This window comes from Mustela putorius, unplaced genomic scaffold (assembly GCF_011764305.1).
Source record: "Mustela putorius furo isolate JIRA1106 unplaced genomic scaffold, ASM1176430v1.1 tig00000174_pilon_pilon_pilon, whole genome shotgun sequence".
Taxonomy (NCBI): Eukaryota; Metazoa; Chordata; class Mammalia; order Carnivora; family Mustelidae; genus Mustela; species Mustela putorius.
The window spans coordinates 10282214-10297891 of record NW_025421304.1 but is presented as its reverse complement, the minus strand read 5'-3'; the positions used below and the strand labels follow the sequence as shown (position 1 = coordinate 10297891).

The 15678-nt window shown below is 35.2% G+C and overlaps 1 protein-coding gene across 1 annotated transcript in view; it reads right to left on the bottom strand.

Annotated features, from left to right (window-relative positions):
• The window catches only part of LONP2 (lon peptidase 2, peroxisomal), a 111845-nt gene that overhangs the window by 54564 nt on the left and 41603 nt on the right, over nucleotides 1-15678 (bottom strand). The gene's annotated exons all lie outside the window — the stretch shown is intronic.

Below are 15678 nucleotides of genomic sequence, written 5' to 3'. Positions count from 1 at the left end.
TTTTAAGATTCTTGCAAAATATTGTTAAATAGAGGTAAAGATGTGAAAAGAAGAAAATGCCACTTTTATTGGTAGCCAAATTATGAAATAAAAACAATGATATAACTAGAATACATTGTTTTCAAAAATATAATTATCTTTTAAAATTTACAATGTATGTATGTAACATTAGTAGAGTGGTACATAAATGTGTATATATTACATATATATTCTTTGTTATGGAATGAACTGTGTCTCCTTAATGTGACTGTATTTGGAAAGAAGGTCTTTAAGGAGGTAGTTAGAATTAAAATGAGGTCATAAGGGTGGGGCCCTAATCCATTATGACTGGTACCCTTTATAAGAAGAGAGAAACTGACAGAAAGACAGACAGACGAGGGATGCACAGGCACGGAGGAAAAAAACACGTGAGGACACAATGAAAAGGCAGCAGTCTGCAAGCCAAAGACAGAGAGGCCTCAAGAGAAATCAATCCTGCCAACCCCTTGATCTTGGACTTCCAGAGTCCAGAGCTATAAGAAAATAATTTGTTTTTTTTTTTTTTTTAAATCATCTAGTCTGTGATATCTTATCACAAACATTTGTTTGTCACGTATGTATCTGTAAATATATGGATAGATTTTCAAAAACTTTTACTTATAAAATATGTGAATAAAACACACAAAGATTACTGTGGTGCAGACCATAAATACATGTTAGCAAATACAAAAAGCCTCAAAACATAACATACACACAAATCCTTGAAAAAAGTAACCTGAAAATGTATTCCATCTAAACATTAATCATAATAAAAGGATAAGAAGCAACGAAATCATTTAAGCACAGAATTAAAACTAAATGAAGAAGCACTTCTACTAGAATGGCAGCATGAGAAAGTATGAAGATCTGCTTCTCCCTAAGAGCAATGAAAAACGAATTCCGCAATAGCTGTGAAAACCAGGAGCCTAGCAAAAACTGTAGGGGTGCAGAAAGATTAGAACTCCCCAAAAGCCCTTTCCCCAAACAACTATCACTATCCTGAACTGGGCATTCCTTGGAAGAGCTACATGGTCAGCATTTAATTTTTATTTGATCTGACTCAGAGAACACTCTATGTGAACAGCCTATCTCTGAGGCATTTGTCAAGAACAACCAGGAGTAGGGATGCCTGGGTGGCTCAGTCTGCCTTCAGCTCAGGAGATGATCCTAGGGTCCCCACATTGGGCTCCCTGCTCAGCGGGGGGCCTGCTTGCTTCTCCCTCTGCTTGGGCTCTCTCTCTGACAAATAAGTAAAATCTAAAAAAAAAAAAAAAAAAAAAAGGCAACCAGGAGCAATTGTTTAACATTACAGCTACCTCAGGGAGTGATACCAGTTGGGGCTAACAAGTGGCTGATCAGAAAATCTAAAAGGGAAAAACTGGAGAATAAGATAATCATGGGAGCCTTTTAAAAAACTCCAAAAATACCCTGAAGAAGCCCAGATATTTGGACTTCTTACACAGAGATTTAAAATCAGGTATTGTGCATATGTTCAAAAAACTAATGCAACAGTATGGATGAATCTTGAAGACATTATGCAAAGCAAAATAAACCAGCTGCAAACAGACAATTCTCTATGATTCCACTTAATAAGGTATACAGATTACTCAAAGTTACAGAAACAGAAAGAATGGTAGCGGCTAGTGGCTTAGTGAGAAATGTGGAATTGCTGTTTAATGAGTACTGAGTTTTGTTTTTTCAAGATGATAAAGTTCTAGAGATTAGGTGCACAAGTAATGTGAATATACCTAACACTACTGAACTGTACATTTAAAAATGGTGAAGATGGCATTGTGTATTTTGCTGGAACTAAAAAGCACAAATCAGGTCTCAACCGGTAACAAAAGACTGCAATCACTCCCTGCATATTTTTCAGACCACAATGCTTTGAAACTCGAACTCAATCACAAGAGGAAAGTTGGAAAGAATGCAAACACTTCAAGGCTAAAGAGCATCGTACCAAAGAATGAATGGGTCGACCAGAAAATTAAAGAAGAACTGAAAAAAATTCATGGAAACAAATGAAAAGGAAAACACAACTGTTCAAAAACTTTGGGATAGAATAAAAGCGGTCTTGAGAGGAAAGTATATAGTGATACAAGCCTTTCTCAAGAAACAAGAAAGGTCTCAAGTACACAACCTAACCCTACACCTAAAGGAGCTGGAGACAGAACAGCAAAGAAATCCTGAACCCAGCAGGAGAAGAGAAATCATAAAGATCAGAGCAGAAATCAATGAAAAAGAAACCAAAGGAATAGCAGAACAGATCAACAAAACTAGGGGTTGGTTCTTTGAAAGACTTATTAATAAAATTGATAAACCCCTGGCCAAATTTATCAAAAAGAAAAGAAAAAGGACCCAAATTAATAAAATCATGAATGAAAGAGAAGAGACCACAACCAACACCAAAGAAATACAAGCAATTAAAAGAACACATTATGAGCAAGTATACGCCAGCAAATTTGACAATCTGGAAGAAGTGGATGCATGCCTAGAGACATAGACTCTACCAAAACGGAACCAGGAAGAAACAGAAAACCTGAACAGACCCATAACCACTAAAGAGATTGAAAATCTCCCAACAAACAAGAGCCCAGGGCCAGACAGCTTCCCAGGGGAATTCTACCAAACATTTCAAAAAGAATTCATACCTATTCTTCAGAAACTGTTCCAAAAAGTAAAAATGGAAGGAAAACTTCCAAACTCATTTTACGAGGCCAGCATTACCTTAATCCCAAAACTAGACAAAGACCTCCATCAAAAAGGAGGATTACAGACCAATGTCCTTGATGAACACAGATGCAAACATGCTCACCAAAATACTAGCCAATGGGATCCAACAGTACATTAAAAGGATTATTCACCACAACCAAGTGGGATTTATTCCTGGGCTGCAAGGCTGGCTCAACATCCACAAATCAATCAGTGTGATGCAAAACCTTAATAAAAGAAAGAACAAGAACCATATGATACTCTCAATAGATGCAGAAAGAACATCTGACAAAGTACAGCATACTTTCTTGATTAAAACTCTTCACAGTGTAGGAGTAGAGGGTACATACCTCAATACCATCAAAGCCATCTAAGAAAAATCCACAGTGAATATCATTCTCAACGGGGAAAGCCTGAGAGCTTTTCCCCTAAGGTCAGGAACACAGCAGAGATGTCCACTATTACCACTACTATTCAACACAGTACTAGAAGTCCCAGCCTTGGCAACAAAAGGCCTCTGAATCAGCAAAGAATAAGTCAAACTGTCACTTTCTGCAGATGATATGATATTTTGTATGGAAAACCCAAGAGACTCTACTCCAAAACAGCTAGAACTCATAGAGGAATTCAGTAAAGTGTCAGGATATAAAATCAATGCTCAGAAATCAGTTGCATTTCTATATATTAACAGCAAGACAGAAGAAAGAGAAATTAAGGAGCTGGTCCTATTTACAACTGCACCCAAAACCATAAGATACCTAGGAATAAATCTAACCAAAGAGGCAAAGAATCTATATTCAGAGAAGTATAGAATACTCATGAAAGAAATTGAGTAAGACATAAAGAAATGGAAAAACATTCCATGCTCATGGATTGGAAGAATAAATACTGTGAAAATGTCTATGCTACCTTGAGCAAACTACACATTTAATGCAATGCCTATCAAAATACCATTAATATTTTTCAAATAAATGGAACAAATAATACTAAAATTTTTAAGGAACCAGAAAAGACCCCGAATAGCCAGAGGAATGCTGAAAAGGAAAACCAAAGTCAGTGGCATCACAATGCTGGACTTAACGTTCTACTACAAAGCTGTAATCATCAAGACAGTATGGTACTTGCACAAAAATAGACATATAGATCAATGGAACCAAACAGAGAGCCCAGAAATGGACCCTCAACTCTATGGTCAACTACACTTCAACAAAGCAGGGAAGAATGTCTAATGGAAAAAAGACAGTCTCTTCAACAAATGGTGTTGGGAAAACTGGACAGCCACATGCAGAAGAACGAAACTGGACCATTTCCTGACACCACACACAAAAACAGACTCAAAATAGATGAAAGACCTCAGTGTGAGACAGGAATCCATCAAAATCCTTGAGGAGAATATAGGCCTCTTCAACCTCAGCTGCAGCAACTTCTTAGAAACATCGCCAAAGGCAAGCGAAGTAGAGCAAAATGAAGTACTGGGACTTCATCAAGATAAAAAAGCTTTTGCACAGTAAGGGAAACAGTCAACAAAACCAAAAGACAAGGGAAAGAATGGGAGAAGATATTTGCAAATGACATATCATATAAAGGGCTAGTATCCAAAATCTGTAAAGAACTTACCAAACTCAACACCCAAAGAACAAATAATCCAGTCAAGAAATGGGCATAAGACATGAACAGGCATTTCTGCAAAGACAACATCCAAATGGCCAACGGACACATGAAAAAGTACACAACATCACTAGGCATTAGGGAAATACAAATCAAAACCACGATGAGATACCACCTCACACCAGTCAGAATGGCTAAAATTAACAAGTCAGGAAATGACAGATATCAGCGAGGACGTAGAGAAAGGGGAACCCTCCTACACTGTTGGTGGGAATGCAAACTGGTGCAGCCATTCTGGAAAACAGTATGGAGGTTCCTCAAAAAGTTGAAAATGAGCTACCCTATGACCCAGCAAATGGATTTGGGGTATTTACCCCAAAGATATAAATTTAGTGACTGGAAGGGGCACATGCATCCCAATGTTTTTGGCAGCAATGTCCACAATAGCAAAACTATGGAAAGTGCCTAGATGACCATCAACAGATGAATGGATAAAGAATATATGGTATTTATGTACAATGGAATAATAGGCAGCCATCAAAAAAATGAAATCTTGCCATTTGCAATGATGTGGATGGAACTAGAAGGTATTATGCTAAGTGAAATAAGTCCATCAGAGAAAGACAACTATCATATGATCTCACTGATATGAAGTATTTGAGAAACAAGACAGAGGATTAAAGGGGAAGGGAGGGAAAAATGAAACAAGATGAAACCAGAGAGGGAGACAAACCATAAGATACTCAATCTCAGGAAACAAACTGAGGGTTACTGGAGTAGAGGGGGCTGGGAGGGATAGGGTGGCTGGGTGATAGGACACTGGGGGAGGGTGTGTGCTATGGTGAGTGATGTGAACTGTGTAAGACTGATGAACCATAGACTTCTACCCCTGAAACAAATAATACATTATATGTTAATAAAAAAATTTAAAAAGAAAAACAACTTGGTCCTTTGAAGAGTTCAATAAAACAAAATTGACAAACATTTAGCCACACTGACTAAGGAAAGCAGGAAGGGCATACAAATTGCTAAAATCAGGAGTGACTCAGGCAACATTACTATCAACTCTATAGAAATAATAAATACATGAGTATACTATGAACAACTGTATGCAAAGAAATGCAGTAACCTAAATGAAATGGAAAAATTCCTAGAAAGATTCAAACTATTGAAAGTAATTTCTATCAAGAAGTAATAGAAAATCTGAACAGATCTTGCCATTTCTATTCAACATCATACTGGAGGTGCTAGCCAGGGCAAGTAGGGAAAGAAAAAAAAAAGTATCCAAGTGTTAAAACTGGAAAGAAGCAAACATATCTCTATTTGGATATTACATGATCTTGTACATGGGAAAGACTAAGGAATCCACTAAAAAAACTAATAAACAAGTTCTGAAAGTTTACAGGATACAAGACCAATATACAAAAAGCAATTTTATTTCTTTATACAAGCTATGAACAATTCAAAAAAGAAATGAAAAAAAAAAAACCACAACAATTTCCAGTAGTATAAAAAAGAATAAAACATTTAAGAATAAGTTAGCAAAAGGACTGTAAGACTTATATATTCAAAAACCACTTTAAAAAACAAAACAGAGGAGCAAAGCGGAAATGAGAGAAAAATAAAACAAGATGAAATCAGGGAGGGAAACTAACCATAAAAGACTCTCAATCACAGGAAACAAACTGGGGGTTGCTGGAGGGTGGGGTGGGAGGATGGCCTAACTGGGTGAGGAGGGCACATGATATAATGAGCACTGGGTGTTAAATACAACTGATGAATCACTGAATTCTACTTCTGAAATTAGTAATACCCTATATGTTAATTCACTGAATTCAAACAAAAAAATAAAATGAAAAAAACACCACAAAACATTGTTGAAATAAATTAACGAAGACCTAAATAAACAGAAAGGCTCCTATGTTCATGGATAGGAAGAATTACTATTATAACTATAGCAATAGTCCTTAAAATGATCCTTAAAAAGAGATTCAAAATAATCCCTACCCAAATCCTGCTTGCCTTTTTTGGCAGAAAGTGACAAGCTGATTCTAAAATTCATATAAAAATAGGAAGGTCCCAGAATGGCTAACAATTTTGAAAAAGAATAATCAATCTGGAGGATTCAGACTTCCTGATTTCAAAACCTTCTACAAAGCTAAAAATTACAGGGTACTGGTGTTAGGTCAGAAATACAGATCAATGAAACAGAGCTGGGAGTCCAGAAATAAACCCCTGCATTTACAGTCAATTGAATTTTCAACAGTGGTGACAACACCATTCCATATAATAAGAAAAGTCTTTAATAAGTGGTACATGGGACAACTAGATATCCACAAGCAAAAGAAAGAAGTTGTAGCTCTGTATCTTATACCTCATATAAACATTAGGTCAAAATAAACTGCAGACCTAAATATAAGAACTAAACTGTAAAACTCTTAGAAGAAAATGTAAGAATAAATTCTCATGACCTTGATGGTTTCTTAGATATAATACCTAAATCACAAGTGATACAAGAAAAATGCAGATAAATTAGACTTTATCAAAATTAAAAATTTTTGTGCTTTAAAGAACACCATCAAAAAAGTGAAAAGAAAGTGTACAAAACTGATGCAAATATTTGCAAATCATGTACTTGAGAAGGAACTTGTATCGAGAATATGTAAAGAACTTAACAAGAAAAAGACAAATAACCCAGTTAAAGATGGGCAAAGGATTTGAAAATATAGTTCTATACAGAAGATATACAGATGGTCAATAAACACATGAAAAGATGCTCAATGTTATTAGTAATTAGTGAAGTAATCAAAACCACAAGAAAGTATGGCTTTGCACCTACTAAAACAAAAGGATGGCCAAAATAAAAACAAGAGATAGTAACAAGTGTTGATATGGATGTAGAGAAATTACAACTCTCTTACACTGTTAGTGAAATACTAAAATGGTGTAGCCACTTTGGAAAATAGTTTGTTAAGTTTCTCAAAATGTTAAATACAGAATTTCCATATGATCCAGAAAATCTATTCCTGGAGAACTGAAAACACAAGAGAACTGAAAACCTATGCCTATGCACGAACTTGTAGATGAAGGATTATAGAAGCATTATACATAATAACCAAAGGTGGGAATAACCCAGACGTCCATCAGCTGCTGAATATGTAACAAATGTGCCACACAAATACAAGTGGTTAATAAAAGGGAAAGCAGAGGGAGGGAAAGTAAGAAATTAGTGGTTGCCAGGTGCTTGTGGGAGGGGGGATGGTTATTAATGGGTTTTAATTAATGGGTGAATGAACGATGAATATATTTAAAAAAACCACAGAACTGTATACTTCTTTAAAGGGGTGAATCTTATGGTATGTGAATTATGTCTCAATAAATATGTTATTAAAAAAACAAAGGTGGCCAACACATTTATAAAAGAGAATACAAAAACAAGGTGATACTACTGCATACCTATTAATATAGACAAAATCCAAAACACCGCATACACCAAATGTTGGTGAGGGTGTGAAGCAACAGAAACTGTCATTCACTGCTGGTGGGAATGCAAATGGTGTAGCCACTCTGGAAGACAGTTTCATAGTTTCTTATAAAATTAAACATGCTCTTGTGGTCCAGCAACTGTACTCCCTGGTATTTACCCAAATGAGCTGAAAACTTATGTCCACACAAACACCTGCACAAAAATGTTTATAGTGGCTTTATTCATAATCGACAAAACCTAGAATTAACTAAGCTGTCCTTCAATACATAAATGGATAAATAAACCATGGCACATCTGTACAATGGAATGTTATTCAGTGATAAGAAATGAACTACTAAGCCACACACACACACAATAGGAAAAATCTTAAATGCATATTACTAAGTCAAAAAACTACAGCCTGTAGAATTCCAACTACATAACATTCTGGAAAAGGCAAAACTATGGAGACAATAAAAGAGCAGTGATTGCTGGGGGTTTGGGGAGGGGTAGGGAGCAACGAATAGTGGAGTACATGGGATTTTTAGGGCAATGAAACTATTCTATATCATCCTGTAATAGTAGATACATATCATTATACATTTATCAAAACCCACAGAATGTACAACACAAAGTGAACCTGATGTAAGCTATGAACTCCAGTTTAAACAACATATTACTACTGGTTCATTAACTGTGACAAATGTACCACACTAAGGCAACATGTTAATAAAAGGGAAAACTGGGGGAAGGAGGGTAAGAAGTTGCATGGACTCTTGGTACTTTTCACTCAATTGTGCTGTAAACCTAAAACTGCTAAAAATAAGAAGCGGGGTGAAGGGTGGCGGGTAGGGAAGGCTGTTAATTTAAAAAAAGTTGAAAATGGGTTTTGGTAAAGAGAATGTAAAAAAATGAAATCACTTAAAGTAACCAGGTAGTGAGATGACGATGTGGTAGATTACCGTGCATTACTTCATTTTGATTTAATAAAGGGAGGGAAAATATATCCTATTTCATGTATGATATTGATTATCAGAGAAATTGAGATGTGTGATTTTTAACTTATAAGTATCACAAGTAGTATAAAACACAGGATATATGCCTTCTGACCTAACAAAGTATCCACACAGTTAATGACACAATTCAAAGGAACTAACTAGGACTCCTCGAAAAGGGGGACAGAAAAGTAGCTAAACAGTAAGATGACAAAAGGCCCAACACAAGTTAGACAAAAATTCAAAAAAGCCTACTGAATATTAAAGACTTCCAGGTGGTATCAAAAAGTAATCTAAAAGTTGATTATATAAAATACTAATACAACACCTACCTTTTCACCAAGCCATCCACTCCTATTTATCAAAGAAAAACAGAAGTACAGGTCCATACAAGACTTGTACATGAGTATTCACAGTAGCTTTATTTGTAATAGCCAAACACTTGAAAAATCCAAATGTTGAGCAAAATGTTAATTGATACTCTACTTGTTTTTCTCTTGTTGTTTTCAGTTTTCTCTTTTATCTTTTAGGATTTTTATTACCTTATCTACCTAAGGCTTTCTCTGTGCTTATCCTACATGGGAATTCACTGTGCTCCACAAATGTGTAGATTTATGTTTTTCATCAAAATTTGGTAAGTTTTCATCCATTATTCCCTCAAAAATTTTTCTGCTCCTACCTCCCTGTCCTTTTCAATTACACACAGATTGTTTTGCTTACTTTTCCCTATTAATTTTAGTCATTTTGTTTTTCTGTTCTTCAGACTGCATAATCTCTATCAACTGATCTTCATATTCGCCGATTTTTCCACCAGTTCTAATTTGCCGAAGCCCTATAGTGAATTTTTTGTTTCACAAGTGAAGCTTCTGTTTAATACCTTGATTAAAATTATGGTTTCATGTTTTACACACATATCAAAATTAATCAAACTGTAAATTTTAAATATACCCACTTTCTATATGTAATTATACCTCACTACTTTTAAAAAGTAAATAAAATATATTTAAACCATAATTTTTAAATAGGATCTGCTGTTTTGATTTAATTGGTAGCAATCAGTTTACATCTTACTTTGAATGCCTATTTTTACTTGTAACTTAAATTGCCCAAAGCTTATCATACATTTTGTAGAACAAAGTTTTTCACTTATGTCTGGCAAAAGAGAATCATCAGTATAAAAGAGAGTCCTCTAAATTTTATAAATATTGCCTATTTTTCATATAAAAAATAAGAAAATATAATCTATTAAATACTGATAATTATTCCCTCAAATGAACAGGATATTTTGTAAAGTGCTCGTTCCTGAACACCTGGGATATTAAGACTAAACCTAACTCACCATTAGTTCATAATTTATTAGTCAAATAACTATTTCTCAACATTTTACTGTCTCTACTTCTCTCACTTGTTTTTTTCTTTCCTTTTCTTTTTTAACTACTGAATCTAGTGGTGGGTGCTCGCCAAGACATACAGCCAGGATTTGGGTCACAGGTTTGTCTAATGGTCCCCTCACAGAGCATCCCTGAGGATGGCAAGAGAGGAAAAGAAAGTCATGAAGTCACAAGTTCATAACAATAATTTCCCCAGCCCACTCCAAAATTAATTTTCATGTAAATTTAGCCACACAATCTAATCACTACCAAACTCTAATAATGGGAGTGCTAAACAAAGTAGAAATGAGAAACAGCAATTTTGATTGACAATATAGATAGCTAAGGGCTGGAGGCCAGTGGATGGTCAGGTGGCAGCTTGTACATGGGTGTGCTAGGAAGAAGTAGGTAGGTAACAGGGAAAGAAGACAAAATATGGGAACAGGGTATAAAAAGAAAAGTGGTAACAAGACATAAAGACATTTTTGTATGACTTGCAAGTATGTCTTGGGCACTGGTGACAGGGTTTGCTAGCATTGAAAAGCAATGATTAGAGGTCCTACTTTCCCTAATGTAGCTTAGTTTGATCATTCAATTGCAGTATTCCTCTTAATTAGAGATAGTAGAGAAGAAACGAAAGGGGACAATGTGTCCTCACTATACCTCTCTCATAAGATCAGTATTTAAGGCATTTTTTTACTCTGCTGGTTCTTAGAATTTATATCGTAAATACAAACTATGAGGAGATAAAAAATTAAGGTAATATCTAGAACCTTAAATTTTTCATTAATAAAAGGATAGAGCTGGATTAGATGATTCCCAAATCCCTCTCCTTTGACATTCTTTGACAACAGTTGTAGAGCTTAGATTAGATGCTATGTCTATTGTATCCAAGTGGTAAATACACACAACTGGATCTAATTACTAAAAGGACGTAATTCTAATTAAATAAGAACTTCAGTTAAAGAGAGTTTACTATGTCTAGATTAGTGACTTTTCTATTTTGGGGACACCATATTATTCGGAACTGTAAATACTGCTTATATAGGAAATTGGTAAAGTATGCATTTTGCTAGCCCATTCACACAAACATGTATTTCAGAAATGCTCTTATGTTTTTAACAAAGTCTGAATCCTACATCAATTATAAATATGACTGCATCTACCTGATAAGAATTCTGTAATTTTCTTAAGTTTAATAATTATATAAAAACACTTTCCTTGTATCTGACATTTTACTTTCAACAACAGACTTAGTCAAGTTCTACTGTCTATCAACATTTCTTTTATCAATCAGCTGAATCTGTTTTTATATCCTTCCAATATATTTTCAAAAGAGGCTCTCTAAATATGAGTAAATAGTCCTTTGTTGAGAATAGTAACTGGAAATAGGCATCTCCTTCGTGAATAAATATGAAGGTAAGGAGAATCTATAGACAGAACAAGTATAATCTTTAGTTTACTTTGAGGAACCACTCTATACTTACTATTACATTCTTTATATCTAATATATATTGTTCTAATATAAATCAGCTATAAAATAATCTTACATAAGTGATTTTATAAATGATATCTAAAATCCTTATATTAAAAAGTAGGCTTTCATTTATTCTTTTCCTCATATCAGGGAGATCATATGATAGTTGTCTTTCTCCGATTGACTTATTTCGCTAAGCATGATACCCTCTAGTTCCATCCACGTTGTCGTAAATGGCAAGATTTCATTTCTTTTGATGGCTGCATAGTATTCCATTGTGTATATATATACCACATCTTCTTTATCCATTCATCTGTTGATGGACATCTAGGTTCTTTCCATGGGAGGGGGGTTGAGAGAAGCGGGGTGGGGTTATGGACATTGGGGAGGGTATGTGCTATGGTGAGTGCTGTGAAGTGTGTAAACCTGGCGATTCACAGACCTGTACCCCTGGGGATAAAAATATATTATATGTTTATAAAAATTAAAAAATTTTTAAAAAATTAAAAAAAAAGTAGGCTTTCTATGTGGAAAAATAAAAAGGCATACTCTTGGATATTCCAGACTCTCTATGATATTCTACTTTAAATATAAGGTGTTGAGTAATTTTTTCTTTTTTTCATTTAGGTGGGTCTAAAAAGTGATAGAAACAGCAAGTTGTTTTCAAAAAGGACACAGAAGAAATGTCAGTGGATATTAAATTAAAATAACATCTATAGAGTATCTACAGTTTACAGAGCACTTTTACATAAATATCATTTAATTGTTTCAACAACCCGTGAGGTATTAGAGATTTTTTACCCAGGACTGGGGCAGGTGGGAGGGAGAAGCAAGTCAGGTATCAAGATACTCTTTTCTTCTGTATATGTATTTTGCTTTACTCTCTAGAACCCTAGTCTATAAGGAACTGATGCTACTTACAACTAAACTACAGTGGTATGTGGCCCTAGGTAGCATTTACTTTAAGGCATCATTTTGAGGTTTTAATACTTTTATTTGGAATATTAATAAGTCAATTGCCAAAAAAAGTGAATACCAACTTCTATCAGACAAGAAAATATCCCTATGCCAGCTGCTTGTTATCAGAGATCAACTCAATTCAACAAATGTTACTGAATCACTACATAGCACTAGAAGACCTAAAATATACTGTGTAACAAACAGAGGAATTAGTCATCTCCTACCACTTGTCAAGTTGTCTCTGGTAGATTTGTTTCAGTATGTTGCTGAAACTGTATGTTTCTCTTCTCTTTCTGTATGTATTATTCTTTTGAGAATAATCCCTGATACTTCAGTTTCTCAATATACTGTTGAGAAGTATCAGGGATTATTCTCAAATTCTTTTCAACAGGGTAACTATAACTGCCTAATGAGAGAATCTGTCACATCATCTGAAAAATGCCCCAATGTAAATTAAACTGAAAGTCTAAAGTTTTCATCTACAAAACCACTAAACTCTTCAATAATGTTCACTATTTTATGGTTCGTAGTACTGACGAGTAAACCAGTAACTGAGTCAGAACTGTCTTACAATAAAAACAGGCACAACCAAATGAAACTCTAATCTCCAAGTTCTGTGGCTTTTAAGTATGGCAACTATACTTTTTATTGTCCAAACAGGACCCACTTCTGAGGCTAAAAGACAGCACAATTGATAATTAGGCATAAAATGGGATTGTCCCAGGCAAACCAAAATGTGTAGTCTCCCTGCTTACAAACACATGTCCCAGGGTCATTCTGTTCTAAGATTACAAAAACAGAAAAGGAAAGAGGAAGTCAGAGAGAACTCAAAGCAAGGAAATAAACAAGGAAAAAAAAAACTTTCACAAAGCAAGTTTTCCCTTAATTTCCTTTAATTTTAACAAATCACTCTGAATATTAATATTTCATTTAAGCCACAGTAAGAGTTGTGGGGGGCAGAGGTAGTAAAATGAGGGTTGATTAAAGGAAGTTTATGAAGCCATCAGGTCCCAGATCCCTTCCCCCATCCCAGGAAAATACTGGAGGCTTATTTTCCTAAGAACATAAAATAAAATAGTCATTCCCTGCCCAAGTGACCCTCAGCACAGTTGAGTATGTACTCTACTGAAAACAACTGTTCAGGTGGATGCATACATCTGGGATGCTGAATGCAGTTGACAGGGCACTTCCTCCCCTTCTCCCCACTTGCTTAGTTCCCAGGAAGGTGGCAGCCCATCCTTCCTTCTAAAGGCAAGGGACTTAAGGAGTCCTCTCTGAGAAATTTGACAAGCCTCAAAAGACCTGAAGTTACTGATATAAGAGAGGTTCCTCAAATAGCCCAGCCAACCATGCCGTTGAAACTCAGTCAATAAACCCTCTTCCTGATGCACAGAGCTGCCAATTAGCATTTCTGTTCCTCACCATTAAATACGAACAAACAAAAATTACCAGTTATCTAACAGACCACTTTAATATAAAAGAGAAAAAATATATAACAAATAGATTAAAGCAGCTTAAAGAAAAGGAAAAAATACCTATTAGTATCTTTCTCATAAAAATGACATATTACATTTATGAAACAAGAGCAAGATAGCATAAAAAGAATAAGCAGTTACTTTTATGAAAGAGAAATTAAGTTCTTTGAAAAAAATAAACTCACAGGGGATTAATAGAGCTAACGAAGCCTTCATAAAAACCATAGTAAAAAAAAAAAAAGATGAGTAATAGAAAAGATAAGAAAGTTAAAGATCTCACATCCAATAGGAGTTCCCAAAAAATGAAGAAAAAAATCATCATTAAAATTCAAGAAAATCCAGAGCAGATTTTGAGTTTTCAAAGAATAAAAAAGGTCACAGAAGAGAGGACCTCAAGGCCTCAATCTAATCAACATCATCACAGGAAACTGGAAAACAATGGAGCAATGTCTTCAATGTCTTCAGTTTGAACATTAATATTTTACGTAAACCACAGTAAGAGTTGAGGGGGCAGAGGTAGTAAAATGAAGACTGGTGAAAGTAGGTTTATGAAGGAAAATTTTGTCCAAACAGAATGCAAATTACCAATCAAGTACCAGGGAAACATAAAGACATTTTCAGATATGCAAACACTAAACCACCCATGCAAGCTTTCTCAGGAAGCTACTGGCAGATCAACACCAGGAAAATAAGAGAATGAGAATGAGAAAGACATGGAATGCAGGAAACAGGAAATTTAACATGGTGGGAGGTGAAGAGAGATCCTAGCAAGACAGCTAGGCACCAGATGTGGATAACTAACTCAGGCTGGAGGTGTGAAGGAGATCAAGCTGATGAATTCAAGTTTTTTATCTTTTTTTAAGATTTTATTTATTTGAGAGAGGGTGTACACATGGGAGCAGGGGGGAGGGGCAGAGGGAAGAGAGAGAAACTCAAAAGCAGACTCTGCATTGAGCATGGAGCCTGATGCAGGGCTTGATTTCATCCCCCTGACATCAAGACCTGAGCTGCAATCAAGAACTGGACACTTAAACAACTGTGTCACCCTGGTGCCCCACAGTGTCTACACGTCTTGAAAGAAGACTTACACAACTACTGGAAGTAAGCAGAAGAAACAAGGCAACTATTAGCTCTATAAAGATTTTTTTTAATTTTTACAAAACAAAAGGAGGACAGGAAAAGAAAAGTGATTATGGTTTATCACATGGCTCAGCCGGGAAAAGCACTTACATACTTAAAATAATTTAGGTATTTGACAATGACTTAACAAAATCAGGATATAATTTAGACTGGGAGAGTGGGGGTATAAAAAAACAACATAGTGGGGGTGGAGGGAAGAAAGCAAGTGAAATCCTCATCTCTTATAGAGAAGAATCAACAGATGATGCCAGAAATTGTATAATCAAGAAGCAGCAATATACTCATGTTATTCTGAGAGGACAGCTAAAAGTTAAAGAGCTTAACATGTAGAAGCAGACATGGGGGACCCCAGGGAGAAGAAGACTTGCTTCCTGTTTTTTTGTAATAACCTTATAGAACTACTGTTGTCTAAACAAAAAGCATGTATAAAATTTAAAGTATTTGATAAAAACAAAAA